Source organism: Microcebus murinus, chromosome 3, assembly GCF_040939455.1.
Source record: "Microcebus murinus isolate Inina chromosome 3, M.murinus_Inina_mat1.0, whole genome shotgun sequence".
Classification (NCBI taxonomy): Eukaryota; Metazoa; Chordata; class Mammalia; order Primates; family Cheirogaleidae; genus Microcebus; species Microcebus murinus.
Genome location: NC_134106.1, coordinates 31883971 through 31911109, shown reverse-complemented (window position 1 = coordinate 31911109; position 27139 = coordinate 31883971). Strand labels below are relative to the sequence as shown.

Below are 27139 nucleotides of genomic sequence, written 5' to 3'. Positions count from 1 at the left end.
TCTTTGGTAGAAATTTTTATGTGATGATGTGTCCTCAGTGAATTGTATGAGAAGGTACAGGATGTTGATTTGCCCCATTATTAATGTTAACTTTAATTATTTAGTTAACACAGGTCTGCCAGGTTTCTGCACTATGCAGTTATCTTTTTCAGTTGTAATTAGTAAGTAAATTGTGGGGAGATACACCGAAACCGTGTAATACCTTGTTCCTCATCGACCTTGTACCCATTTGTTTTAGCATCCTTTGATGATTTGTACTTGAATTACTACTATATAATGGTTGCAAAATAGTGATTTTCTAACTCCATTTATTCTATATATATTGGTTGATATTCTGTGAAGAACTATTTCTTTCCTGTTTATTTATTTATGTTTTTGGACTCATGGGTTCTTATTTTATTCATTGAGTTTTGATTCATCACTACCATTTATTTTGATGCTCAAAGTAGTTCAGATTTGGCCAGTTGGATTTTATCTTAGGTAGGCCTGCCATAACAGAATACCACAGAACATGTGGCTTAAACAACAGAAATTATTTACTCACAGTTCTGGAGGCTAGAAGTTCAAAATCAAGGTTCCAGTGTGGCTGGTTTCTAGTGGGGACTCTCCTCCTGACTTATAGATGGACTTATTACTGTGTGCTCACACGGCAGAGAGAGAGAGGGCATGCTATCTGTGTCTCTTGTTATAAGGGCACTAACCCCGCCATAAGGGCCCCACCCTGAGGACCTCATGTAAACCCACCTATCTCCCAAAAACTGCATCTTCAAATACCATCACATTGAGGGGTAGGGCTTCAACATGAATTTTAGAGGGACACAGTTCAGTCTATAGCAGATTCCATTGTTTTTACATTTAATAATTATATTTCTAGAAGTTCTGTGTTGCTCTTTCAAGTCTGCATATTCTTTTTGCATAGTTTCTTATTCTTATGGTTTTTAACTCCTTTTGTAACTTTGATTATTATAACATACTTCTTATTAATAACATTCTCTTTCAAATTATTCTATAATTTCAGATTTTGGAGAATTTAATCTTGCTGTTTATTCATTTGTTATATATGCTGACTCACTCATGGTGGATTTGTATTTTAATTTTGAATTCATCCATATTTTTGGTAAGAATCTTTGTGGCTCAAATTGGGGAGGAGGAGTGTGGTGTCCTTCCAGAACAGTTTTGCTTTTACTTATTCCAGGAACCTCATGCGTCTTCTTGGTCAGGGACTTACTTTTATGTTAATTTCCATATGGCATTCCCCACACCTTACAAATCATGCAGATTTGAACCCCAAATCAAAATGAGCAGTAACTCTTGTTTTTGGATTCTTAAAGGACTGCTTTTCTTCCTCCCTATCCCAAGTCCAAGCAGAGACAATGTTGTTCTCCTGTACTTGTGGATAGCCTGTTGTTTTATTGTTTTCGCTTTACTGAAGGCACAGTTTTTTATAGGGCCTTTGCTTTATTCAGGGATCTCTGTTCAGTTGTTCTGTTTTGAGTGGACCCAAGGCCTGTTCACCTGTACTCAAATTTGGTTTTAAAGCTTCAAACACCTATGTTGAAGAGACCCACTTCTCCCTTCCCCTATCCCTCCCAATCTCATCCTCAGTCTCCCACTCCCTGTTGGTGGAAGCCTCAACTCTTGTTTTACATTTTGCCTTAGTGTGATGTATTTGTTAAAAGCAAGAAACCAATATTGATACATTATTATTAACCAAACTCTATAATCTACATTAGGGTTTGCTCTGTGTTACACAACTCTGTGGGTTTTGACAAGTGTATCCATCATTACAGTATCATACAGAGTAGTTTCACTGCTCTAAAAATCCCATGTTCCATCTGTTCATCTTGCCCTTCCATCCCCATCTGCAACCCTTGGCAACCACTGGTCTTTTTACAGTCACTATAGTTTTTTTTTTTCCAGAATGTCATATAGTTGAATCATATGATATGTAGCCTTTTCAGACTGGCTTCTTTCACTTAGCGATATGCATTTAAGGTTCTTCTGCCTTTTTTGTGGCTTAATAGCTCATTTCTTTTTATTGCTGAATAATATTTCATTGTATGGTTAAACCACAGTTTGTTTATCCATTCACCTATTGAAGGACATCTTGGTTGCTTCCAAGTTTAGGCAATTATGAATAAAGCTGCTGTAAACATCCGTTTGCAGGTTTTTATGTGGGCATAAGTTTTCACCGCATTTGGGTAAATACCAAAGAATGCAATTGCTGGATTATGTGGTAAGACTATTTTAAGCTTTGTAATAAGTTGCCAAACTGTCTCCCAAAGTGGCTGTATCACTTTGTATTACCCCAGCAATGAATGAGAGCTCCTGTTGCTGGACATCCTCACCAGCTTTTGGTGTTGTCAGTGTTTTGGATTTTGGCCATTTTAATAGGTGTGTAGTGGTATCTCATTGTTTTATTTTGCAATCCCCTAGTAACATATGCTTATTTGCCACCTGTGTATCTTTTTTGGTAAGGTATCTGTTCAAATTTTTGCCTTTTTAAAAATTTATTTTTTAAAAATTGTTGAGTTTTAAGAGTTCTTTGTATATTTTGCATACATGCCCTTTATCAGATATGTGTTTTGAAAATATTTTTTTCAAGTCTGTGGCTTTTCTGTTCATTCTCTTAACAATATCATTCTCAGATCAGAAGATTTTAATTAAGTTCAGTTTATCAATTTTTTTCTTTCATAGATATCATGCCTTTGGTGTTATATCTAAAAACTCATTGCAAATGCAAAAAAGAAAAACCTAGATCCAAACCCAGTGTCACCTAGATTTTCTTGTATGTTATTTTCTAGAAGTTTTATAGTTTTCCATTTTACATTTAGGTTTGGGTTGATTTTTGTGAAAGGTCCATGTCTAGATTGAGGTTTTTTTTTGGTATGTGGATATCCAGTTGTTCTGGCACCATTTGTTGAAACAATTGTCATTTTTCCATTGGATTGCTTTTGTTTCCTTGAGAAAAATCAATTGACTATATTTGTGTGGGTTTGTTTCTGGGCCCTTGCTAGGGCTGCCATAACAAAGTACCACAGACTGGGTGGCTTATACAATAGAAATTTATGTTCTCATAGTTCTGGAGGCTAGAAGTCCAAGATCAAGGTGTCAGTAGGGTTGGTTTCTTCTAGGGCTTCTCTTGGCTTACAGATGTATGTCTTCCCCCAGTGTTTTTACATGGTCTTCCCATGTCATGGCCTGTTTTCAAACACGGAGTTTTGGGTTGTAAGAGACGGTAATTTGGAGTCAGATACAGCAGTGAACTGGGGAGGTAAGGACTGGGAGAAGACCATCGTCTAGTTAGGAGGATATAATTGTTGTCTGTAAAGTTGTTTTCTTGGAGTGGTTGGCAAAGAATCCTAATGTAAAGAAAACAACTTTACAGACAACAATGAGAGACCCCATGCAGGAGGGTTCATATTTCTCTCCCTCCATGTTGTTCTTAGAAGGTGACAAAGTGGAAAGGAGAAAGTGTTGAGGGTGCAGAATGATAGGAAACCCAGGTGGGATAGGAAACCCAGGTGGGAAAATATTCATCTTTCCCTTTGTACTCTCCTACTTCACCTGTCCCCATTCCATGCTCCACCACCCTTTGTCCTGTCAGTAAAACCTCAAACTCCAAACCTTCAAAAAGCATTGAGCAAAGAACATAAAGCCGTTTGCAAAAACTAGAATCACAGTTATGCTTACTTTTTGAATGTCATTCAGCTTCAACAATGAATCCGGTCTGTTATTTTTATGTATTTCATAGTCTTTGTGTTGATATTTTTCTTCTGAGGTCTCATGTTTCTGGTTAGTGCTATGATATTTATTGACTAACGCGACTGGGCTCTGCTACTCATGTAAGATGTTTTGATTTGGAATGTTGAGATTTTTTTTTCCTCCAGTAAAATGTGGTTACATGAGGTTTGACAAACTTTTTTTTCTTTCCAAAACCAAAATTAGAGGTTTCTGTTAATTATTGGGCAGAGTTGCTATTTTACAGTAGGTTTGTATTGTTTGTGTTGAGTTCCTTTAGCTGTTTCTGTCATGTTATGATGCAATATTTGAATTAAGAGAGAATATTTTTATAATGTAACATTGCTTTTATAAGAAGTGACATAAAAGGTGTGAAATTCAGGCTATTTTATAAGATTTCAGACAATATTTTAAAAATATAATTTAACTTATTTTAGTGGAGTTTAGAAAAACATCTGGAAGCTAACTATTTTATAAGGCAGTAAAAGGATCTAGTTGTTTTTAGCAACATTGTAGAAATTATTCATTTACATGATAAGATTAGCTGTGTTGGAAGAGGAAATACCTTTTTCTTTAAAGTTATCTTTTTAAGCTCACGATATTCAAAACATTATTTTAAATGTTTAGTTTATTATTTAATTTTTTAATTAAGTTAAAAATAAACTTTATTTTAAAATACTTTCAGATTCACAAAAAGTTACAAAGACTCATAACTCAGTTTTATTTTTTAACATCTTACATTACCATGATGCATTTGTCACAACTACGGGCCAACACTGGTACATTACTGTTAACTAAGTTCCACAGTTTATTTGGATTTCACTAGTTTTTCCCTAACGTCTCTTTTCTGTCTCAGGATTTCATCCAGTATACTGTATTACATTTAGGCATCATGTCTCCTTAACTAGAATTTTCTGGTCTGTGACAGTTTCACAGATTTGTTTGGTTTTTGATGATCTTGACAGCTTTGAGGAGTGCTTGTCAGGTATTTTGTGGAGTGTTTTCCAATTTAGATTTGTCTGATGTTTTCCTCAAGGTTATACTGGGGCTGTAGATTTCAGGGAGGATGAAGTATCCATGCTGTTAACATGACCTATGACTGGCGATGTTAACCTTGATCACCTGTCTGTGGTAGTATTTACTAGGTTTCTGTGCTATCTGTAAAGCTGCTTTCCCCAACTTTTCCATGTTGTACTCTTTGGAAGTAAGTCACTAAACATAGCCTCACACTCAGGGGGTGAGGAGTTACATTTTACCTCTTTGAGGGAGGGAGTAGCTGCATAAATTCCTTGGAATTCTCCTGTAGAAGCTGTATCTTTGCCCCCATTTATTTACTTATTCAGCTATTTTATATCAGTGTGGACTTATGGATATTTATTTTATACTTTGGGTTATAATCTAGAACTACTTGATTTATGTTGTTGCTCAAGTTGTTCCAGCTTAGCCACTGGTAGCTCTTTGAGGTTGTCTCCTGTGTTGCTTTGATATGTCCCCATCATTTTGTTTTTAATACTTACTTTCTGACACTGTAAGATAGTTCAGGCTCATCTTGTATATTTTCTACCCCAGCCTGATAATCATCTGTTTTCTCCAAGGAATCTTGGTTCCTGTTATTGGAGAATGGTGTTAGAAACCAAGATTTGGTATCTGATATGCTTGTTGCTACTGGAGGGGGAGGTCATTGCTTTTAAGCACTCTCAGTAGATAGAGCTGGGAAATATATGAATATATTACTAACCTATGTATACATATATATCTATAATTATTTTTGTATCTATCCATCTGTATCCTTTTTAAGCTAAATACGAGTTCATACTGATGTCTCTTTTTCCAGTCTAATGCCACATGATTTATTCTAGCCTTCCCCCATTGCTTATCTGTTGCTTCCTTCTCCAATAGTAAGAAACCTGGGTTCCAGCATCTGCCATCCATTTATGTATCTCCATCTCAGTATATCTGCATAGCTTTTTAGGAATTGTCACAACTCTGTTTTACAAGTTTACAAACCAAACTGTTCTCATATGTTTAAGTTGCTCATACACTCTGAAATGTATCACTTACTGGGTGCTCAGCATTGTCATGTGAACTTTTACATGTAATAACCACTTTTAGTCTTAATCCATGCTATAATGTAAGAACTTTAATTATCCCTATTTTGCAGATGAGAATAGAAGGGCCCAGAGAGCTTAGGGGTTTACCAGGGGTCCTCAAACTTTTTAAACAGGGGGCCAGTTCACTGTCCCTCAGACTGTTGGAGGGCCTTTGGAGAGTGCAGCGTACATTCTACACATGCGCACTGTGGGCCTGGGACGAGTTGGCTACTAAGCAGGACAGGCAGCCACGGCAAAAACACCCTGTGGGCTGGATAAGTGTCCTTGGTGGGCCGCATGTGGCCTGCGGGCCGTAGTTTGAGGACCCCTGCTGCCCAAGGGCCCATAGTTAATAAATGGCAGAGCCAGCAGTTGAACCCAGACAGTCTGCCTCCAGAGTCTGTACATTTGGCCGTATTGCCAAAAGGAGGTGTGTGAAAACATGGAGCTACATATCCATAATATTGGATCTCATTTTTTTAAAAAGTAGTATTTTTTTTTTTTTTTTTTTGCTAAAGAAAAAGGGTTGGAAGTGATTCTGTGATATCAGAAAACCCCCCAGAGTGCCCATCTGGATATAGCAGTTAGAAAAGGGTAAATTTCTTTAAACAGGCAGACATGCAGAAATGGAATTGTATACTCACTGAAGGAAAAGAAAGTTTGTTTTCTTCTGGTTGAAGAGATTGTGCTTATGAGGAAAGTAGTTTTATGCTTTTGAAAATGTTCTGGAATAAAACACGGACAGATTTTTTTTTCCTTTTCTAAACCATTCCATGATGACTGCCAGATTATTTTTTCCTTCTGTAGAGGCATGTGGTTCTCACCCTCTTCACATATGTCTCTTGCACAGAGGGGAAAGGAGTGGGTCATAACTGCAGCTAGCAAAGGCGTTTTGTTGGCTGCTGATCAAATCAAGAACCAAATTAGTGGAAGGGATTTCTTTATTAAGATGCCAGAAACATCTTATCTATTCAGTTTTACCAGAGCCTGTTTAGCATTTGGTTTCATCGGTCAGTTTTATATTAATAGAAAAGCTTAGTTATTCTGGAGTTTTGTTTTCAAACAGTACAACCCCTCCTCCCCAACATCTGCCTTAAAGTTTTTAACAGTTTCATTGAGGTATAATTAATATACCATAAAATTCATCATAGAATTCAATGAGTTGTTCAATCAGTATGACCCAAGTTTGAGTCTTAAAATCAGAGCCCAGGTAGTGATAGAGGGAATTTATTCTTCTAAATGCTGTTGACATATAATTCTGTTTGTATATTAACTGCTATTAATGAACACCAAAGTGATTATTGTTGCCTTAACTTGTAAGGATTGGAGAGACATAAAAGCCATAGAAACTATCAGAATGTGGATTAGTTTGTTTGGTCCTCATTAAAATAATGTACATAGTTGTCTTGTTGTTACCATAGTTCTATTTTCCTTTCTTCTTTTTACTGTCTGTCTCCTTTCTTCCACTCAGTTAAAAGGACATTTAATCCCATAAGCCTGTTTCAACTAAGTCATAATTAAGTTGAAGCTAGATTGTACTTACTTGTCTACCAATAAATGCAAAGGGAAGAGATTTTTTTTGTGCACTGGAAATTCTCATTTCTTTAGTGTGGAACATGTTAAATTTCCCTTGTTGCTTAAAGTTAAACCAGTTAGCATAGAAAATCTGAAGAAAACTTTAATCATTAGTTCTGATGCCTGTCTAGTTGTACTACATACTTTTAAAATAAAGCCCATTCATTTGGAGCTATTTGAGAGCCATAACTTTAAATAGCATGTAGGAGGAGTTTATAAGTACAGGCTGTCATTTCACAGAAAAGAAAACCTGGTTATGAACCATACTTAACTTTTGGGCCATTGTGCCTGGCTCCTGGAATTGCTTATAGCTTCTTGAACTTCTTAGTCCTCCAAAAAGTTGTCACCAACAGACAGAATTTAAGATTCTCTATGAAGTTTATAGCTTAATTTTGGATAAATAAATTACTATTTATATGATGAGTTTCCATTTGCATAATTCTTGGTTTTCATACATGGTTCAAAGCATTAGATTGGCACATCATCTTAAGAGAATTGAGGCATAGTAGGCAGGGTAGGAAATAGAGATCTGCAAGCAGGTGGCAGTGGGGGTGGGATGTGGGGGCAATTTCTCAAAAACATTACCGAAATATTTTCTAAAGAAAATGTATTCTTCTGAAGAATTTGCCAAAAATTATTGTAAGCTAAGGTGTTTTCAGATTGCTTTTTGCTTATCTTCCCCAAAATGGTTTCTGAAAACTATTTGATAGAAGGTTTTAATATAAACTCTAAAATTTCCTTTTACTAATTAGGATTTGGCAGTATGATATAATTTTAAGTTTAAGAGCAGGATGTTGGCCGGGTGTGGTGGCTCACGCCTGTAATCCTAGCTCTTGGGAGGCCGAGGCGGGCGGATTGCTCAAGGTCAGGAGTTCAAAACCAGCCTGAGCAAGAGCGAGACCCCGTCTCTACTATAAATAGAAAGAAATTAATTGGCCAACTGATATATATATATATAAAAAATTAGCCGGGCATGGTGGCTCATGCCTGTAGTCCCAGCTACTCGGGAGGCTGAGGCAGAAGGATCGCTCGAGCCCAGGAGTTTGAGGTTGCTGTGAGCTAGGCTGACGCCACGGCACTCACTCTAGCCTGGGCAACAAAGCGAGACTCTGTCTCAAAAAAAAAAAAAAAAAATAAGAGCAGGATGTTTTTTCCTGCATCTAGGGTGCACTTATCTTCAGAGAAGATTGGTGCATCTCTGCTTTTCGGTTTTGGCTTTTGGTGGGGAGGTTGGTGGGTATGTTTCTGTTTTCCAGACTTGGCTATTTCTGTAGATATTAGGAACATGTTGCTTATTGTGAAGTATTAAGACAGAGAAGAACAAAGTTGTCTTTAACTATGACAGTGCCTTGATGCTTACCACGACAGTCATGTTCCCTAGCAGATATTCCTTGAACTGCTCTTCTGTTGGAGTCTCCTTAGGAAAGTTTAACAGGAATCTGTGAATAACGGTGTATGCTGTTACTTAAAGATACAGAGACTGATACGAGGGGGAAAGGAATAATGTACTTTGGGAATATGTCGGAGTCTTACACATTCCTTGTCAGAAGCAAGAGATTAAAAGCCCCTCATGAGTTACAAAGTGATCAAGCTGGGCTTACACCAGAGCTTCTTAGTCAGCACATATAAGGAGCCTGGACATCTCATATGCCAAGAACTCTGCAGTAGCTCTGAGAAGACAGTTGTTAGTAGACTCCCTTGTCTAGTGACACAGTGGGCCTACCTCTACCCTGGTCTTACTTTTTTAAGACTTTTTCTGATTGTGTTCACTTTCTATTTAGTTCGTCTTCCAGGAATCTGCACCTCTACCATGTTGCCGTTGCATGTACAGCAAGTGGATTCTCATAGTTAATCCCAGTCTTTCCAGTGACTGGCTGTGACCCATTTTTGGCTGTCAGGGTTTGGTTTCCTATATTTTGTGATTGTGCTTGTTTTTCTCAGCAATACCAGTATCTGACCACTGTCTCTGTACCCAGTTCATTCTCTAGGCTGCACTAGAGTTTCCAGACTTCTGCCCTGATCTGGTCCCCATCATCAGGGAATGAGGATAATGGTAGAGAGATATTGAGGGGAACCTTGGTTCTGCTCTGAGCTCCCTCATTAATTGGATAAATGATTGTCCTTTATATAACCACTCAGAGCTATAGTTTTCTCATCTTTTGCTTAAGTCCTCTGTAAGTTTCTCTGCCGGAACTTGGTTAGTCATACTGTTTTCTTCTGGTCCAAGGAATTTAGCCTGGCTTTTTCACTGCTCTTTGATGAATATTTCTTTACACCCTAGTTAAAACTGAAAATCAAGATGCAGTTTCTACTTTTGCTAAGAAAAAATCTTAACCTTTTATAAACTTTTGTTGGAGCCGGGCACGGTGGCTCATGCCTGTAATCCTAGCACTCTGGGAGGCTGAGGCGGGTGGATTGCTCAAGGTCAGGAGTTCGAAACCAGCCTGAGCAAGAGCAAGACCCCGTCTCTACTATAAATAGAAAGAAATTAATTGGCCAACTAATATATATATAAAATTAGCCGGGCATGGTGGCACATGCCTGTAGTCCCAGCTACTCGGGAGGCTGAGGCAGAAGGATTGCTTGAGCCCAGGAGTTTGAGGTTGCTGTGAGCTAGGCTGACGCCACGGCACTCACTCTAGCCTGGTCAACAAGCGAGACTCTGTCTCAAAAAAAAAACAAACAAAAAAAACTTTTGTTGGGTCTGTGTGCTGGTCACTTCAGAGAGGTAGACAGAAATTAATTGCATGTAATAGACAATGAGAGGATGCAAGAAATCTTACAAAATATTGACATGGCAGTTTAGTATCTGCCAAGTAGATACTACTTGGTCAGATGGCAAGATAATTAGGAATTTGACCTCTTGAGGCAGATTGTTTGATTTGAATTTATTCTGTACTAGTTTTTAGCTTTGTGATCTGACACGTGATTTAACTTCTTTTTTTTTTTTTTTTTTTTTTACAAGAGCTCCTCAGGTCAAATGATTTAACTTCTTTATGCTTCAGTTTATCCATTTGCAAGATGAATTTGATCTATGATACTCAACCTCAAAAGGTTATTTTGAGGTATAAATAATAAAGCGTTTAAATCTTAGTACGGTAATCCACCATATTCAGTATTTCATAAATGTTAACTACTATTGTAATGGTATTCCTGTTCTTCATTGTCATGTAAATTTGGGCCTATATTCATGATCTTGTTTAGGAAAGCCCTTCTAGTTGTTTCTAGGGTTTTATTTATTCATTTACTTTTATTTTTATTTCAGCTTGTCTCAATCATAGTCTGTTACATCAGTGGTCCCCCACCTTTCTAGCACCAAGAACTGGTTTCATAGAAGACAATTTTTCCATGGACTGGGGGTGGGGGTGGGAGGGTGAGGGGGAGGTGATGGTTTTGGAATAATTCAAGCGCATTCCATTTATTGTGCAGCCAGACCTCTCTGCTAATGATAATCTGTATTTGTAGCTGCTCCCCAGCGCTAGCATCACCATCTCAGCCCCAGCTTAGATCATCAAGCATTAGATTCTCATAAGGAGCATGCAACCTAGATCCCTTGCACATGCAGTTTACAGTAGGGTTCATGCTCCTATGAGACTCTAGTGAGACTCTTTGGTGCCGCTGATCTGACAGGATGCAAGTGATGGGGAGCAACTGTAAATACAGATGAAGTCTTGCTTGCTTGCCCGCAGCTCACCTCCTGTCGTGTGGCCTGGTTCCTAACAGGCCACAGACTAGTACATGTCCACAGCTGGGAGCTGGGGACTGCAGTGTGTTACATCATCCAGGTTTGTTTCTTTTGTTTTTCTGTCCTACATAGCACTAATCCATCTGATATTTTCTTGTTTTAGTTTCCCCTAATTGGAATGTAAGCTTCATGGGATCAGGGACCTTTTCTGTCCTGTTCTTTGTTGTATCTCCAGCTTCTAGCATAGTACCTGAAACCCAGTAGAAGCTCAGTAAATATTTTAGAGGAAGATATTAACTGCTACAATGAATTCATCAATGTATGGCTGAGAGGAGATGGTGGTGATTGCAGCTAGGTATGATGGACATTTTGGTCTCCTCTAGAGTCATTTTGTGTTTTTCTTCCAGATTCCTGACCTTCTGGCTGTCAGTTGATTTTGCTTGTGGAAGTATGTTCTCTGAGTTGATTATTTTTGTCTTGTTTGGTACACGAAGTATAGTTTCCCAAAGTTTATTTTCTGGAACATTAGATCCTTAAAGTGATCTTTAACTAAAGGATTAAAAAATTCTATAATTAGATGAATTTGGGAAATGCTACTATTGCCTTCCTCCATTTGAAAATTCACATTATATATTAGCATATTAAAGACTCTGACCTGTTGTGGTGGCTCACTCTTTGTAATCCTAGCACTCTGGGAGGCTGAGGTGGGAAGATCTCTTGAGGCCAGGGTTTGGAGACCAGCCTGAGCAAGAGCAAGACCCCATCTCTACAGAAAATAAAAAAAGTAGGTGGACAGGGCATGGTGCCAGATGCCTGTAATCCAGATACTCAGGATGCTGAGGCAAGAAGCTCACTTGAGCCTAGGAGTTTTGAAGTTGCAGTGAGCTATGATGAGGCCACTGCACTCCAACCTGAATGACAGAGTGAGACTGTATCTCACAAAAAAAAAAAGACTCTGAGAAATCCTGCAGTAGATATACTTTTTAACTTTGACCAACTGTTTTACTAAATTATTTGATTATGAATCTAAACAAATTTATTTTTATTTTTCTACCTAATAATTATAATATCCCAATCCCATGGAACCCACTTTGGAAAATGCATAGCTAGCCTACTGCTGAAGGCCTATTTCCTTCTGTTGTAAAATTATATGGCCAGGAAAATTAAAATGAAATAATGTATGTGAAATACTCTGTTGTATAGAGGGCCATAAGGATTGTTGTCAAGTGTTTAAGCCTTCTAGTCACCATGTAAATAGATAGCTAATCTCCTTGGAATCGAGAGGCATTACATTTGGTCACTTTCCCTGTCTGTAGACTGTCAGATTTTTTCATTACTAATAATCCCAGTTATTTTTCCCCTTAGAATTTTTTTTTTAATTCTAATAGACTTCTGTGCTCATGAAGACACTTGATGTTACTTGACATACCTAGAACTGAATGAATAACAAACCCCTTGCCAGATGAAATCTCACTAGTTCTATCTGCTGTCTCATCAGTCTCAGGTGGTCATTCAGAGGAATGAATTTTCAGAATTGTAATGATATAGTTTTAACACATAACAAAGACATTAGGGATAAGCATAACAATAAACATAAACAATGAGTGTAAGCATAAACAATAGCTTTGCATCCTTGCACCTAGCACCTTACCTAGCATGTAATTAGCTCCCAGTAGTATTTAATAACTAAACAAGACACTGAAATCATATACTGTTCACTTTCCTCATCCTCACATCATGAAATGGAGTCATTGTTTAGAGAGGGAATGTAAATTGTTACACTCACTCTGGAATGTGCACCACAAAAACATCTGCATTTTTGTCAGAGTGAGGGAGTTAAACTTACTGGCTCTCTCTGTACTCTACTTTAAAATTAGAGCTCAAATAACAGCTTTAACTAAAAATAGACAGCAAGAAGACATCCCTGTGATGTAGATGTCCATTTCCTAGTTCTTGTAGGAAGTCCATGCAGATTTAAGGTGTAAAATTATATGGAGTGTATCTTTTAAAAATTGCTGTTTAATTACTGTCCTGTATTTAAAAGGATGTTGGATTCTGTCCATTTATCTCCAACTTTATATAAGTAAAAAATGGCTTAAGACATGAAAATTTTTTGTCCTTTTAAACACATTATTTCTAAAAGGTATATTCAATACCTGTATAGATTATAAGGTGTGAACATGTTTCATTTGAATGAAAAAAATTACCCAGAAAAGCAATTTTATAATATTGGTGGCAATAGCTATAATATATATGTACCTTTGATATTATTATATTACGTGGCCTTTTATGTATTTAAAATGACTATTCTATACCTTTTGTTTTAATTGCTAGAGTTTCATTTTTGAGAAGCTAGAAAGCTTTCAAAAGTTAGATGTTATTATACTTCATATTATTAAAGTTACTAGTTTGAGTCTTCATCCACTCAAAGACCTTTTTAAAAATAATCCTTTAAATATTAATATCATTTTCATTTTATATTTATCTCTTAAAGGCAAATACTGTTTTTCTTCACACACTTGTGTATTTGTTCCAAAATCATATAATAAGATTCTTGGCTATTATGGTGAAGTGACATAATGATTTGCAGTAGAGTTTGTTATTAAAATGTGTGGGCCCAGAACCAAAATTTATACAGACAGAAAGCATCACAAAAAATTTAAGATCTTTGCAGTATTACCAGTTGTTTTGTTATGACTGTATAACTCTAATTTTCTAGAACTGTGAAATTCTTTCTAAATGATTGAAATGGGTGCAAGTTGTTGCATGAATACAAGGAACTCCAGATTCTTGATTCTGGCTATTGGTGGTATATCCTGGCAATCTGTCCAGGGTTCCACTGCCTCTTTTAGTTAGTTAATGCAGTATCCTGTTTCTGAACTAGAAATCGGGCTTCTTGTTAAAGGATAGATTAGCACCCCCCCTCCACCATTCTACGCTACCACCATGCACCCAAAACCTTGGTATAAATAAAAACTGAAAAGAGATCAGTGAAAGTTATTTCTCTGATATAATCAGAAAAACTTAAGAATGTTGAAAAAGCAAATATTGGGCATAAACACATGCAGCATCTTGTTTCATGTTTGTGGTAAGTTTTTCAGAGTACCTTTACCAGTAAAAATAACCTTTCTGCTATTTTCAGTCCATTGTTGGAATTAGCACTTAGAAATTATCCACTTAAGCAATATTGACCCTCTTCGCTTATTTCTTAGTTGAACCACATTGTCCTTATCTTAGTGTCTGTGAATTAGAGGTCTGTCTTTACATTTGTTATACTATTAATACTACATAAGTAGGCATTTATACAGACTATAAAATAGGCAGAGATTGCATGTAGAATCTGGATAATTATTTTTGTTCAGTTTCTGTCCACAACATTAAATTACCTTGTCTTCTTTACTCTTTAACTCAGTGTATCTCAATATCTACTATGTTTTATTTTTCCTTTTGATTTCTGCTCTCTGCGTACTAAATTTTTCTGGAAAAATTCAGACTGGCTGAGTGTCTATACTGAAACATCTAAATCCATCTTCAGGTAGATCTTTATTGAGGTTTAGTGATATTACAGTTGACCTCTGAAAAACTTGGAGGTTAGTGGTGCTGGCCTCCTCCACAGTCTAAACTCTGTATAACTTTGGCTCCCCAAAAACTTAACTGATAATAGCCTACTGCTGACTGGAACCTTATCACTAACATTCAGTCAGTTAATATATATTTTGTATATATATTAAATACTGTATTCTTATAATAAAGTAAACTAGAGAAAAAATGGTATTAAAAATTGTACGAGAGAGAAAATATATTTACTATTCATTAAGTAGATTATTATAGAGCCCTTCATCCTCATTGTCTTTGTGTTGAGTAGTAGGATGATGAAGAGGATGAGTTGGTCTTGCTGTCTCAGGGATGGCAGAGGTGGGAGAGTTGGAGAGCCTTGGGGAGAGGCAAGAGAGGCAGGCACTTACAGAAATACACTGTAATTTCTGTCTGACTTTTTTGCTTTTTCATTTCTCTAGAAATGTTTCTGTGTGGTACCAGTCCTTCCACTGTTTTAGTTCCAGTGCCTATATCATAGAAGGGTGCATATTGTAAAAGAAGGCAAAAGCAGTCTTGAAATAATTAGAACTCTTCTGCCAGATTGTGTAATGTGAATTTGTTTGTTGGCACTGCTGCTTCTGCATTATCTTCTTCACTATCTGGCACTGGTTCAGAAACACTCATCTCCATCAAGTCATCTTCTATTAATTCCTCAGATGTGGTGTATTTACTCTTGAATTTCTCCAAGATCCATATCTTAAAACTCCTCATTCACCCCTACCCTTTTTTTTTTTGTTTTTTTTTTTCCATATCCACGATCTGTTTCATGATTTCCTTGATTGGCTCTGTCATAAATCCTGGGAAGTCATGCACAACATTTGGACACAGTTTTCTCCAGCAGGAACTTATTGTTTTGGGTTTGATGGCTTTCACAGCATTTCTATAACAACAGTGGCATCTTCTGTGTGTAATCCTTCCAGACTTTTGTGATGCTCTCTCTGTTGTTCTTGTCCATAAATTGGCAGTCCTTTCCATAGAATACCTTATGTAATGACTGTTAAAGGTCTTTATGAATGAACTCCTGATTCAGAGGCTTAGATACATTGTGTTTGGGGACAAGTAGAACACTTCAACATCTTTGGTGTTGAACTCCTGGAGTTCTGTGTGGCCAGGGGCATTGTTCAATATTAAAAGAACTTTAAAAGGAAGTCTCTTACTGGCCAGGTACTTCCTGACTTCAGGGACAAAGCATTCATGGAACCAGTCCAGAAAAAGGGCTCTCATTGTCCAGGCCTTCTTGTGGTACAATCAGAAGACTGGCAGCTGGTGTTTATCTTTTCCCTTCAAGGCTTGAGGGTTAGCAGCTTTGTAGATAAGGGTAGTCCTGATCATAAACCTGAGTGCATCTGTACAAAACTGTAAAGTTAGCCTGTTCCTTCCTGCCTTAAATCTTGGTGTTTGCTTTTCTTCCTTACTAATAAATGTCAGTTGTGGCATTCCCTCCCCCCTGCCCATAGGGCACTTTTGTCTGCATTAAAAACTTGTTCTTGCTGACTTCTGACAGCAAGAAAAAATTTAAAAAACCTGTTGAGGCAGATATCCTTTTTTCACAATGATTTTCTTAATAACATCTGGGAACTCCTGTGCTGCCTCTTGGTTGGCAGAAGCTGCTTCTTCTATTATCTTGAAATGTTTAAAGACAAGCCTCTTCGTAAAATCATCAAACCATCCTTTGCTGGCATTAAATTCTCTAGCTTTAGATCCTACACTTTCCTTTTGCTTTAAGTTGTCATATAATGACTGCTTTTTCTCAAATCATATTAGAGCTTAGAGGTATGCCTTCCTTGTGAAGCATTCCTTCACCCACCTAAAAGCTGCCTTTTCAATAGCACAGAATTTTTAAAGTGCAAGGTTTTCCTGCCTGCTGGCATAGTTGCAACAAAGACTTTGTGAATTTCCTTTCCTTTTATTTTTATTTATTTTTTTTTACAGGTCCTTAAGCTGGATTCATTTATCTTAAAATGGCAGGCAACCACAGCTGCAGACCTCAATCTATGGTACATATCAGGCAGTTCAACTTTTTCTTGTAACATCATGACTTTTCTTTGCTTTTTGGAAGCACTTCCAGTACCACTAGTGTTACTTCGTATGGGTCCCATGGTGTTATTCAAGGTTTACAGTATTGCGCTAAACATGCCATAAAAAATATTCAAGAACCATAAGACATCACTTTTTACTGTGATATGTAATTTCTTAGAGAGACAGATGATTAGCATCCCATGGCATTTTAAGCAGATATTCAAAACACTTGAGCTCACTACAATAACAACAAGTGGTGGCTACAAAATTATTACAGTATAACAGTATGTACTACAGTTAATTTTATACATTTATGATTTAATACTGTGTCTTTATGTTTGTTTACATTTCCCTTGACTGCAAATGGTGCCATGTGTGGTCTGTAAGTGTGTACATAAGTGTGTATTTTATGAATTTTAACTTTTTAGAATAGATTTGTATATATTTTATGGTAGTAAATGATAAAATAAACTAGTATCTACATATATTTCATGCATTCATGATATACCCTTTTCTAATGTTTTCTGTTTCTATGCTGCACAGTTCATTTGTGAGTTTTTCAAATTATTGAAAATCTCCAAAAAATTTTCCAATATATTTATTTCAAAAAAATCTGTGCATAAGTGGACCTACGCATTTCAAACCTGGTGTTGTTCAGGAGTCAACTGTAGTCATCTTTGACTCTCTTTCATATTGCCATCCTGTGGCCTGGGGAGTTATCTCTAGGCTATAACCTGGAACAATTGTAGAGCTCTGTAGAATTTTGTTTTCTATTTTCAGAGATCACTGCAATCTACTACCTGATGTTCCATGTATAAAGACCATTGTTTAATATGTTCTGTTCATTTTTAAAGCTTTTTTCAAGTCAAAGGGTAAAGCTAGTTCCTGCTACTGTATTTTGGCTAGGTGCTATATTTTTGGAAGCTAAAAAAACCACACATTAGTTAAAGAGGAAATTATAGTGAAAGTTACATAGTATTTATGTTGGTGAAAAACACAGCTATGGATGTAAATAAAGTAATTCTTGGAGAATAATTGACAGTTGTAAATTCATTTATTAGTTAACAAATAAAATGATTACATATTCACCCCAGGGAATTTTTAGAAAAAAAAAGAGTAAATTCATTGGCACTGGATATGTAAATATAATAATAAGGAGGGAGAGGAATTAGAAGAAAAGAGAGAGAGATGATTAATAAAACACAAAGCTAGGCTGGGCACTGTTGCTCATGCCTGTAATCCTAACACTTTGGGAGGCTGAAGCAGGATGATTGCTTGCGGCCAAGAGTTTGAGACCAGCCTGAGCAAGAGTGAGACTATCTCTACAGAAAATAGACAAATTAGCTGGGTGTGGTGGCACGGGCCTGTGGTCCCAGCTACTTGGGAGGTTCAGGAGAATCACCTGAGCCCAGGAATTTGAGGTTGCAGTGAGCTATGATGACGCCTCTGCACTCTGCACTAGGTGACAGGGCCAGACCCTGCCTCAAAAAAAAACAAACAAAAAAACCCCAAAAAGAACAAAAATAAAACCCAAAGGTGGGCCAGGCATGGTGGTTCACACATGTAATCCTAGAACTTTGGGAGGCTGAGGTGAGAGGATTGCTTGAGGTTAGGAGTTCAGGACGAGCCTGAGTAATATAGTGAGACCCTACAAAAAAATGAAAGAGATTAGCTGAGCGTGGTGGTACATTCCTATAGCCCAGCAGTTTGGGAGGTTGAAACAGAAGGATTGCTTGAGCCTAGGAATTTGAGGTTGCATTGAGCTATGATGACATTCCTGTAACTCTAGCCCAGGCACCAGAGCGAGACCCTGTTTTAAAAAAAAAGCAAAACCAAAGCTGGATATTTGAAAAGACAGTAAAAGAGAAACCTGACGAGATTACCCAAGAAATAGAAGAGAGGGCAAATTATTTATTTGTTAATTATTATTGGGAGCAAAAGGGGCATATCTACTAATTTAGCAGATACTTAAACACTTATAAGGGAATATTATGCACAATTTATGCTAATAAAAGTGAAAGCCTAGACACACAAATTGTAGAGTCGAGACTGGAGACCGTTGCAGTTTTCCAGAGAAGAGGTGATGGAGGCCTGAACTCTAGGGCACTAGGAGTGGAAACAGAAGTAAAATGATTCAATAGACATTTTAATTCTGTGAACAGAGGGTTGGAGATGGGCGAAGGGAAGTTATGGAATTGAGTTAGAGGGTTCTAGCATGGGCAGTTGAAAGGTGTTGGGTGTTGTCATTACCCCTAAGGAATAGCAGGGTTTTTTGAGGAGGGGTGAATTGAGGTACATGGGGATCACTGGCACAGGCTAGTTGGTTATATGCATCTTGAGCTTACTTAAAGGAGAAGTCTGGGTAAATTGTGTCTGCTTATATTGCCACAGGATTGGGTTCTTGTTTTTAAACTGACAAGCTTGTTTTCTTTTTGTGAGCATGCCTTTAAATGTTTCTAGAAGCATATCTTTTTAAAAAACCAAATTAAATCCTCCCCCATGTAAATATTATTTACCCAGCTAGATCTTAGATATGAGAACAAAGATCCTACTTACAGCAGTCTCTTGTAATAAATACTAAAATGTATGCTTGTAACAGGAGCCCTTAACTTTTTGGCACAGTTACTACCTAAGTACTCAGATTTCTCTGAGTGATGTGGCTGTGACTTACATTCTGATCCTCTAAAGTCATTGCCAGGCTTGTCTGACCCTACTGCCACGCAGCTGGGACAACCTTTACTAGAAGATAGCCCAAAATATCTTTCATTTAACTAAGTTGCTAAAATACTTGAAAATGAGCTATTCTCACTTATGTTAGTGAGGTACTACATGTAGACTTTTTTCTCTTCCTTATTGTAAACAGAAAATCACCCCAAAGATAGAAGGAAAATGGTCCTCATGTTATTTTTTGTTCTATTAGAAGACAATGTGACATATATTGGAAATGGCCTTTCCACGTAAACTTTTATTCTTTGACTGGATTGAAGGTTGTTGCTTACTGGTTCAAGCCTGCCAGTTTTAGCATAATCCCAGCCTGACCTGCATTGAGCGGGCTGTTATTAAAACCTTTATCTACAGTGTCAAAAGTATTTATTTCCTTCACAAATGGTTACTCTTCTTGGTGACTTCTTAATGACTTATAAACTAAAATTGTATCTTGAACAAGGTAAACAATGTGGCTTTTTGTTATATAGGACAAAATAAGTTTTCAAAGTGCAATACATTTTCTCGTTTTGATAGACTGCTTGGAAATTTAGTATGAACATATAGACAAGTGTGATTGCATTTGTGATAATGTTTCACACAATTATTTTTATAATTTTAGTTATTCCTTTATTCTTTTTATAATTTTAGTTATTCCTTGAACTATCAGAGGAAAAGCTTACACCATGATGCAGTAAATTTTGTTGGCCAAATGTTAACCAAGCCACCATTATCTTTTCATCATTGTATTTCAAATTTAATTGTTAATTTATAATATTTTGAATAAAGAACATATTTACATGGTTCAAAATCAAAATGCTATTTTTTTTAAAAAAATGCCCTGAGAAATTTTGTTCCTACCTGTTCCCATCTACCTTTTCTCTTTAAGCGCATTATATGTAACTATTTTTTATTAAATTCTGTTTATTCTTTCAGACTTTATGCAAAAAGCTACTTCAAATATGTATTCTTATTTCCTCCTCCTTTTACTCAAAAGGTAACATACTGCTATTTTGCACCTTGGTTTCTTTTTAAAAAAAATTTTATACTCTGGAGTGTTCTCCATATCGGTCAGTACATAAAGATATTCCTTATCTGTTTTTTTACTGTATAGTATTCATTTGTGGGTATATGCCTTAGTTTATTCAACCAGTCCCCTGTTGCCAGGCACTTGAATATGTTCAGTCATTTGCTATCGTAGGCAATTTCATAGTGAATAACCTTGTTACATGTATTATTTCATATGTATGCAGGTGTCTCGATTATTTAGATTCCTAGAAATGTGTTTGCTTGGTGAAAGGGTAAATGCATCTGTAATTTTGATTGATATTATTGAATTACCTTCATATAAGAGTTATACATTTTGCATTTCCACCAGTAATAGATGAGGGCCCTTGGAATGCCCTTCTTCCCCCACAGCTTAACAAGAGAGTGGTAGGTCTTAAATGAGATTTTGCCAATCTGAAAAGAAATGCTATCTCACTATATTTTTTATTTGCATTTCTGTTTTCATCAGTTAGATTAAGCAGCTTATTGTATGTTTGAAGGCCATTTGTATTTCTTTTTTACATGTACTTGCCCATTTTTCTATTAGATTGTTTCCTTTATTTCTAGGAATTCCTTGTATACGTTTCTGGATTTTTTATTTTGTTCCATTGATCTGTCTGTTCATTTGCCACTTCCATACTTTTAATTCTTGAGGCTTTGTAAAGTATGCTTTAGTATCTATTAGGAATGTTCTCTCAGTGCTCTTCTTTTTCAAACTTTTTCTGGTAACTATTAATTATTTTTCAATACGATCTTTAGATTCAGCTAGTCTAGTTCCTGGAGGACAAAAAAAGTTATTTTTATAGGGTTTGTGTAAATGATAATATCTTAAGGAAAATTGATACCTTTATGATGTTTAATCTGTCTAAGAATATGAATATAGCTTTCTCTTTATTCAGACCTACTTTCATTTCTTTAAAGGTTTGAAAAGTTTTCTTCATAAGTTTGTATATTTCTGGTTAAATGAAAATATGCAGGTATTTTATTCTGTTGCTATTGGAAATGAAGTTGTCTTTTGTATCTTCTGCTGTTGTTTGTATATATGTTATATATATGGAGATTATTGATTTCTATACATTCATTTTGTAGCCTACCATCTTACTGAATTCTCTTATGTTTGTAATCACTAATTCTTTAAAGCACATTTGAAAGAGTTGGTAGGTACTGTACTGTATAGGATTGCTTTTAGTACTAAGGTCTTGGTTGAGAGACCTTATTACGCTCTACATTTTTCCTGGTGTAGATATTGTAGCATGATGACCCCTAGCAAGTTACAAAGGAATCATTTCCTCATTTTGACTTGAAATCTCAAGTCGTTTTTTTTTTTTTTTGAGACAGAGTCTCACTCTGTTGCCCTGGATAGAGTGTTGTGGTATCAGCCTAGCTCACAGCAACCTCAAACTCCTGGGCTCAAGCAATCCTTCTGCCTCAGCCTCCCGAGCAGCTGGGACTACAGGCATGTGCCACCATGCCTGGCTAATTTTTTCTATATGTTTTTAGTTGGCCAATTAATTTCTTTCTATTTTTAGTGGAGACGGGATCTCGCTCTTGCTCAGGCTGGTCTCGAACTCCTGACCTTGAGCGATCCTCCTGCCTCAGCCTCCCAGAGTGCTAGGATTACAGGCGTGAGTCACCGAGCCTGGCCTCAAGTCTTTACTTGATGAAAAATGGTAATTTATTGTGTTAACGGTGATGTAAAATCCAAACATTTACTGGTATACATTACACCTTAGTTAAGTCAAATAACAGAGTCAGCACATTTGTTTTTAAATGATTTAGTAATAAAATGATATCTCATAGATTCTTCATCAAATGTAGTACAGTTATTGTGATTATTTTTTTTTCCTTATACATATAGCAAGTGTAGGAGATCTACAGGACTTCACTAATTTAAATGTTTAAAGGCAGGTTTATATCGTGACTAACCAAGGCTTTGCACCAGTAGGCCCTACTTTAAACAAGAGTTTTTTGGTTTTTTACATTTTAGAAATAGAGATCTATTTATCTTAGTAAGAAGGATTCTTTGGTATATGAAGTGAAAAGAGACATTTGTTTCTGGGCTAGTATTTTTGCTAAAATAGTTATATGAAAAGTGTTTATCCTCATATATTAAAAATTGGGGTCATGAAGTTAAAACACATAGTTTTAAGTAAAAAGTATAAAAAATATTTAGAAGTTCAGAAACATAAACTAAATTGTCTTTTATTTTACTCAAGGGGCCACTGAAGTATTAGGCTGTTTGTATACAAATACTTATAATTTCTTTCCCTGGTTTTCTGATATTTTAATATTTAAGTATACCTGTATTCTACATAGTGAACACTGTATCTGTCACCCTGAACTTTTTAATAGCTCTAATCATACATATATTAAAGTTTTCAGGCTTTAAATCAAACATATATGTCAGAAACTATTTTGAAGAGTAATTGAAATCTTATTTTCTCTCCCTCCTTTTAACTAAATAGATGGAAAGAATTATTTGATAAAGTGTTTTCCAGAGCCCTTGGTAATGTAGCATATTTGGATTTCTGATTCTTTTTTGATGAGTGTGAGAAAAGTGAAAATTGGAGTGAGTGTAGAGCGCTACGGTAGATATTAGTAAACAAAGTTTTGTTATGTCACACTAAATGGTAATGGGTAAATAGGATAGTATGGATATCTTCATATTTGGGAAATCACATTTATCCTAAAAGAACAAAGGCAGTAAATTGTTAAAGGTGAATTAGATGACACCTAGTAGTAAGAAAGGGTGCTGATAGTTTAGCCTAGATCAAATTATATAATTTCTCTGTTGTAAGAGATGAGTTTTAGAAGCATTCTGTTTTCTTTTTTAGATAAACAAAAAAGCAAATATCAGATAATGGAAAAGGCTATTTGCTATATAGTCTAATTAAAACCATTATGGGGTAACTGTGCATGTGTGCGTGGGTGCGTGTGTGTGCAGGTTATTTGGTAAAATCCACTTTTTATGTACTTTGTCAACAGCAAGTTCTTAGTTTCCACTCCTAAATCTTTTGGTATTTTTCACATATAAACAGCCCATTGCAGATGGCTTTATTGCACATTATGGTATTACTGCTATTTTATGAGTTGGTATTACTTCTTGAATGGAAACAGTGGCATCTATTTTTTTTTAATTAAACTGATATTAGAATGCTAGAAGGTTGTTTAATTTCATCAGTGTATATCTAAACTACTAGTGTATTTGCTCTTAACATTAAATCAAAGGATAGATTCTAATTGATGCCACAGTGGAATCAATCTTTTGTTGTTTTTGTTTCAGATATTAAGAGTTATATTGTGAAATTCCTATTTCTGGGAGAATAATTAGAGAGTTTAATGGATTTAAATTCCTTCTGACCCACAGGAAGGCCCCTTTCCAGGCCAGTCTCAAGAAACTCTGGGAGGAGGATATAGCACTGACCAAGGGTGATAGAAACTCTTTGTCCAACTTCCTTGCTTCAGCACTAAAGATCTGTGTGAGATTATCATGCGAAAATACAAGCTATCGCACCAAAATGTGGTACCTGAAAATAAAATTCTTCAGCACCGGTGAGATCAGTTCAAGTTATTGTCAAAGATCTGGGTCGCTAGCTGCTGCCATGCCATCTCTGTTCAGTCTTGTCTTTGGCCTCATACCCACATTCTCCCTATCTTATTCTCTGAACTGGTCCACTTCTTTTTTCCATAATCGTTGTTTACATTTCTTTTTCCTGTCCATCTGGCCAAGCTCTTTTATAACTTATTTGAGAATATGCTGTCTTACAACTTGGCAGCCTGAGTGAGCTCGGGTCCCACTTTGTTGGAGAGGAATGGCCCTGCTCCATTATAGCCCCGCCCTTTGAAGACTGTTCTAGATACCTCTGGATTAAAAGTGCAACAGAAAACATGGCTATTTATTCTTGAAAATAATTAAGCAAATATAATGTAGTTCTTGGTAATTTTTGTTCTAGACAACTGTGGCCTAGAAAACCTGGAATAAAGTAGAATTTTAACCATTTCCCTCCATTCCCATTAAGTTATCTTAGTTCAGGCTGTCCTCATTTCAGGCCTGCTCTGGTACAATATGTCCTTAGAAGTAGCAGTAACAGAAGGAAATGAGATGTTGAAGGGTGTTGGGGAACAGAGGAGAAATGTGAAAAAGTGGTATTCATATTGGTCATTCTCTTATATTAGGCAAATTTTTAGTGAAAGGAAGAGTAATGATAGAAAAATTTTTGTATATTATGACAGAAAATAATGATTTTTTTTTTCTCCTGAAACAGAGTCTCACTCTGTTGCCCCAGCTAGAGTGCTGTGGCGTCAGCCTAGCTCACAACAACCTCAAACTCCTGGGCTTAAGCAATCCTTCTGCCTCAGCCTCCTGAGTAGCTGGGACTACAGGCATGCACCACCATGCCCTGCTCGCTCTCTCTCTCTTTCTCTCTCTCTCTCTCTCTCCCTCTCTCTCTCTCTCTCTCTCTCTCTATATATATATATATATATATGTATATATATATATATATTTTTTTTTAGTTGGCCAATTAATTTCTTTCTATTTATAGTAGAGACAGGGTCTCGCTCTTGCTCAGGCTGGTTTCAAACTCCTGACCTTGAGCGATCCTCCCGCCTTGTCCTTCCAGAGTGCTAGGATTAAAGCATGAGCCACTGTGCCTGGCCTAAAAAAAAGTTTCTAATATTGCTAGGAATGCTTTGTAAGAGTAACATTCAAAGAAGAAGCTAAGTTAGTCTGTCTTATAAATATATTTGACTTATTTTGAAATTTATTGTAGTGGAAAAACATGTGTTTTTCCTTCTCATTTCACTGATTTTAATGAAAGATATACAGTTGACCCTTAAACAACATGAGTTTGAACTGCGTGGATCTTCTTATGTGAGCTTTTTTCAAGCAAGCTCAGGATGTGAAACCCACATGGAGAGGCTGACTTCATATATATGGGCTACTATGGGACTTGAGTAGGCACAGATTTTTGTATATGTGGGGCTTCTGGAACCACGCCCCAGAGTATACTAAGGGACACTATATATCTAGCCCTTAAATGTAGCCACATAATTTTTAGTAATATTTTCCTTCATTCCAGATCTAAACATAAGTGATTTTGAATTTAAAAAATGAAGTTTGCAGTTACATACTTTTTCTGCTATGTAAGTCAGATAAATTCTGATTACTACAGGCAAAAATGGATTCTGAAATGGATAGGTGCTAGTTTTATGACTGATATATTTGAAAGGTATATTCTTTTATAAGATAGAAATTATCTTAATTAAAAGGCTTCTAAGGAGACACAGGTTTTATTGGATAGAATATTTTGTGTGCTTTTATAATTTACTTTATTTGGACTACCAATTATCTGCATAAATAAACTTTCAGTTTATTTTATATATTTGCCATCAGTTTTTACAGTCTATTTTTTATTCACTATATCCATAGGTGAAGCCCTCGGTGATTTAATTAAAACACATTTTCTAACAAGCTCACTTACCAGTTTCTCCGTCCTACAACAAATTAGAAAGGGGGGAGGGCTCTAAGCATCACACTTGACAACAAGAAGTAACCACTGACAACCTGATGACAGAGAAAGAACTAAAACACTCCAAGTTAAATAGGCAGAACAGTCCAGATTTATTTACAGAAGTGGTTCTTAACCTTTGTGATATGAGCACCTGTCTTACTCCATTTTATGCTGCTATAATGGAATGCCTGAGACTGGATAATTTATAAAAAACAGATTTTTTGTAAACCTGGAACACCGGTTAGCGAGGTATTATTCTGTATTTTCATTAAATAAGCTCCATTTTAGCATTTAGTCAGTGATGTCCTGGAGTCTTTTTGTACTGTTGAGATTATGAATATTTCTTCCTAATTCCCTGTTAAGAAATGCCAGGTTGGTAGTCTGCCTTGGTGGGAGTGTTTATACTACCAAAATCCTATAAATCAAGGCTGGCTCTGCCTGCACTCCCCCAAGCAGGTTTTTAAACATTTACTAGCGCACAACTGATTTTAATTAATCATTCAGCAAACATTTTTTAAGTGCCTGTTGTGTTCCAGACACTGTTCAGGGTGTCAAGGATATAGCAGGGAATGGACAGTGTTTAATTAAGTGAATATATTTTTCTAACTCCTCTATTTTCTAATAAATTAGGGAATTATTAGGGGTTCCTTAGGCAAATAATGATGGCACAGTCCAACAACAACAAAAAAAAAGGGGAACAATTTTCTTTACTGCAGCACCTTCCAAATCTTTTAATGTACTGTTGGGCACATCAAAAGAGAAGAGAATATAGTAAGTATTATTTTCAATACTTAACCAAGGAAGTCTCTAGTTTTTTCCTGAATATATTTCATATCTTTCAGAATACTTTGCTGCTGCTCCAGGACAGTCACATCCCAGATACCAGGAATTGATGAATAAAGGTCATTACTCATGGGATGTAGGTCAGAGTAGGGGCAGGATTTCTGAAGACACTTTCTACCATCTGTTTATAGGAGGGTGATTTGTAGGTTGTGGATTGAATTATTTTATTGATGAAGCTCTGAACTATTCTATTCTATTTCATTCTATTTCATTTCCAGTATTTAAAAGAAAAAGCATTTTATGTAATGAAAATGTATTGCTCTAACTTATATTATTATTAATTTTAGAAAAATTCTTTCCCTTCTAATCTGCAATTTCTGATTTGG

The 27139-nt window shown here is 36.3% G+C and overlaps 1 protein-coding gene across 5 annotated transcripts in view; it reads left to right on the top strand.

The window, feature by feature from the left end:
* MAP4K3 (mitogen-activated protein kinase kinase kinase kinase 3) overlaps nt 1-27139 on the top strand; it is a 153327-nt gene that overhangs the window by 17469 nt on the left and 108719 nt on the right. The window contains exon 2 of one of the 5 annotated variants that reach the window (XM_012788512.2): nt 23825-24009. The exons of the other annotated variants lie outside the window; for them this stretch is intronic. The gene's annotated coding sequence lies outside the window, so the exon portion shown is untranslated. The remainder of the gene's footprint in view (nt 1-23824; nt 24010-27139) is intronic. 5 annotated transcript variants of the gene reach the window in all.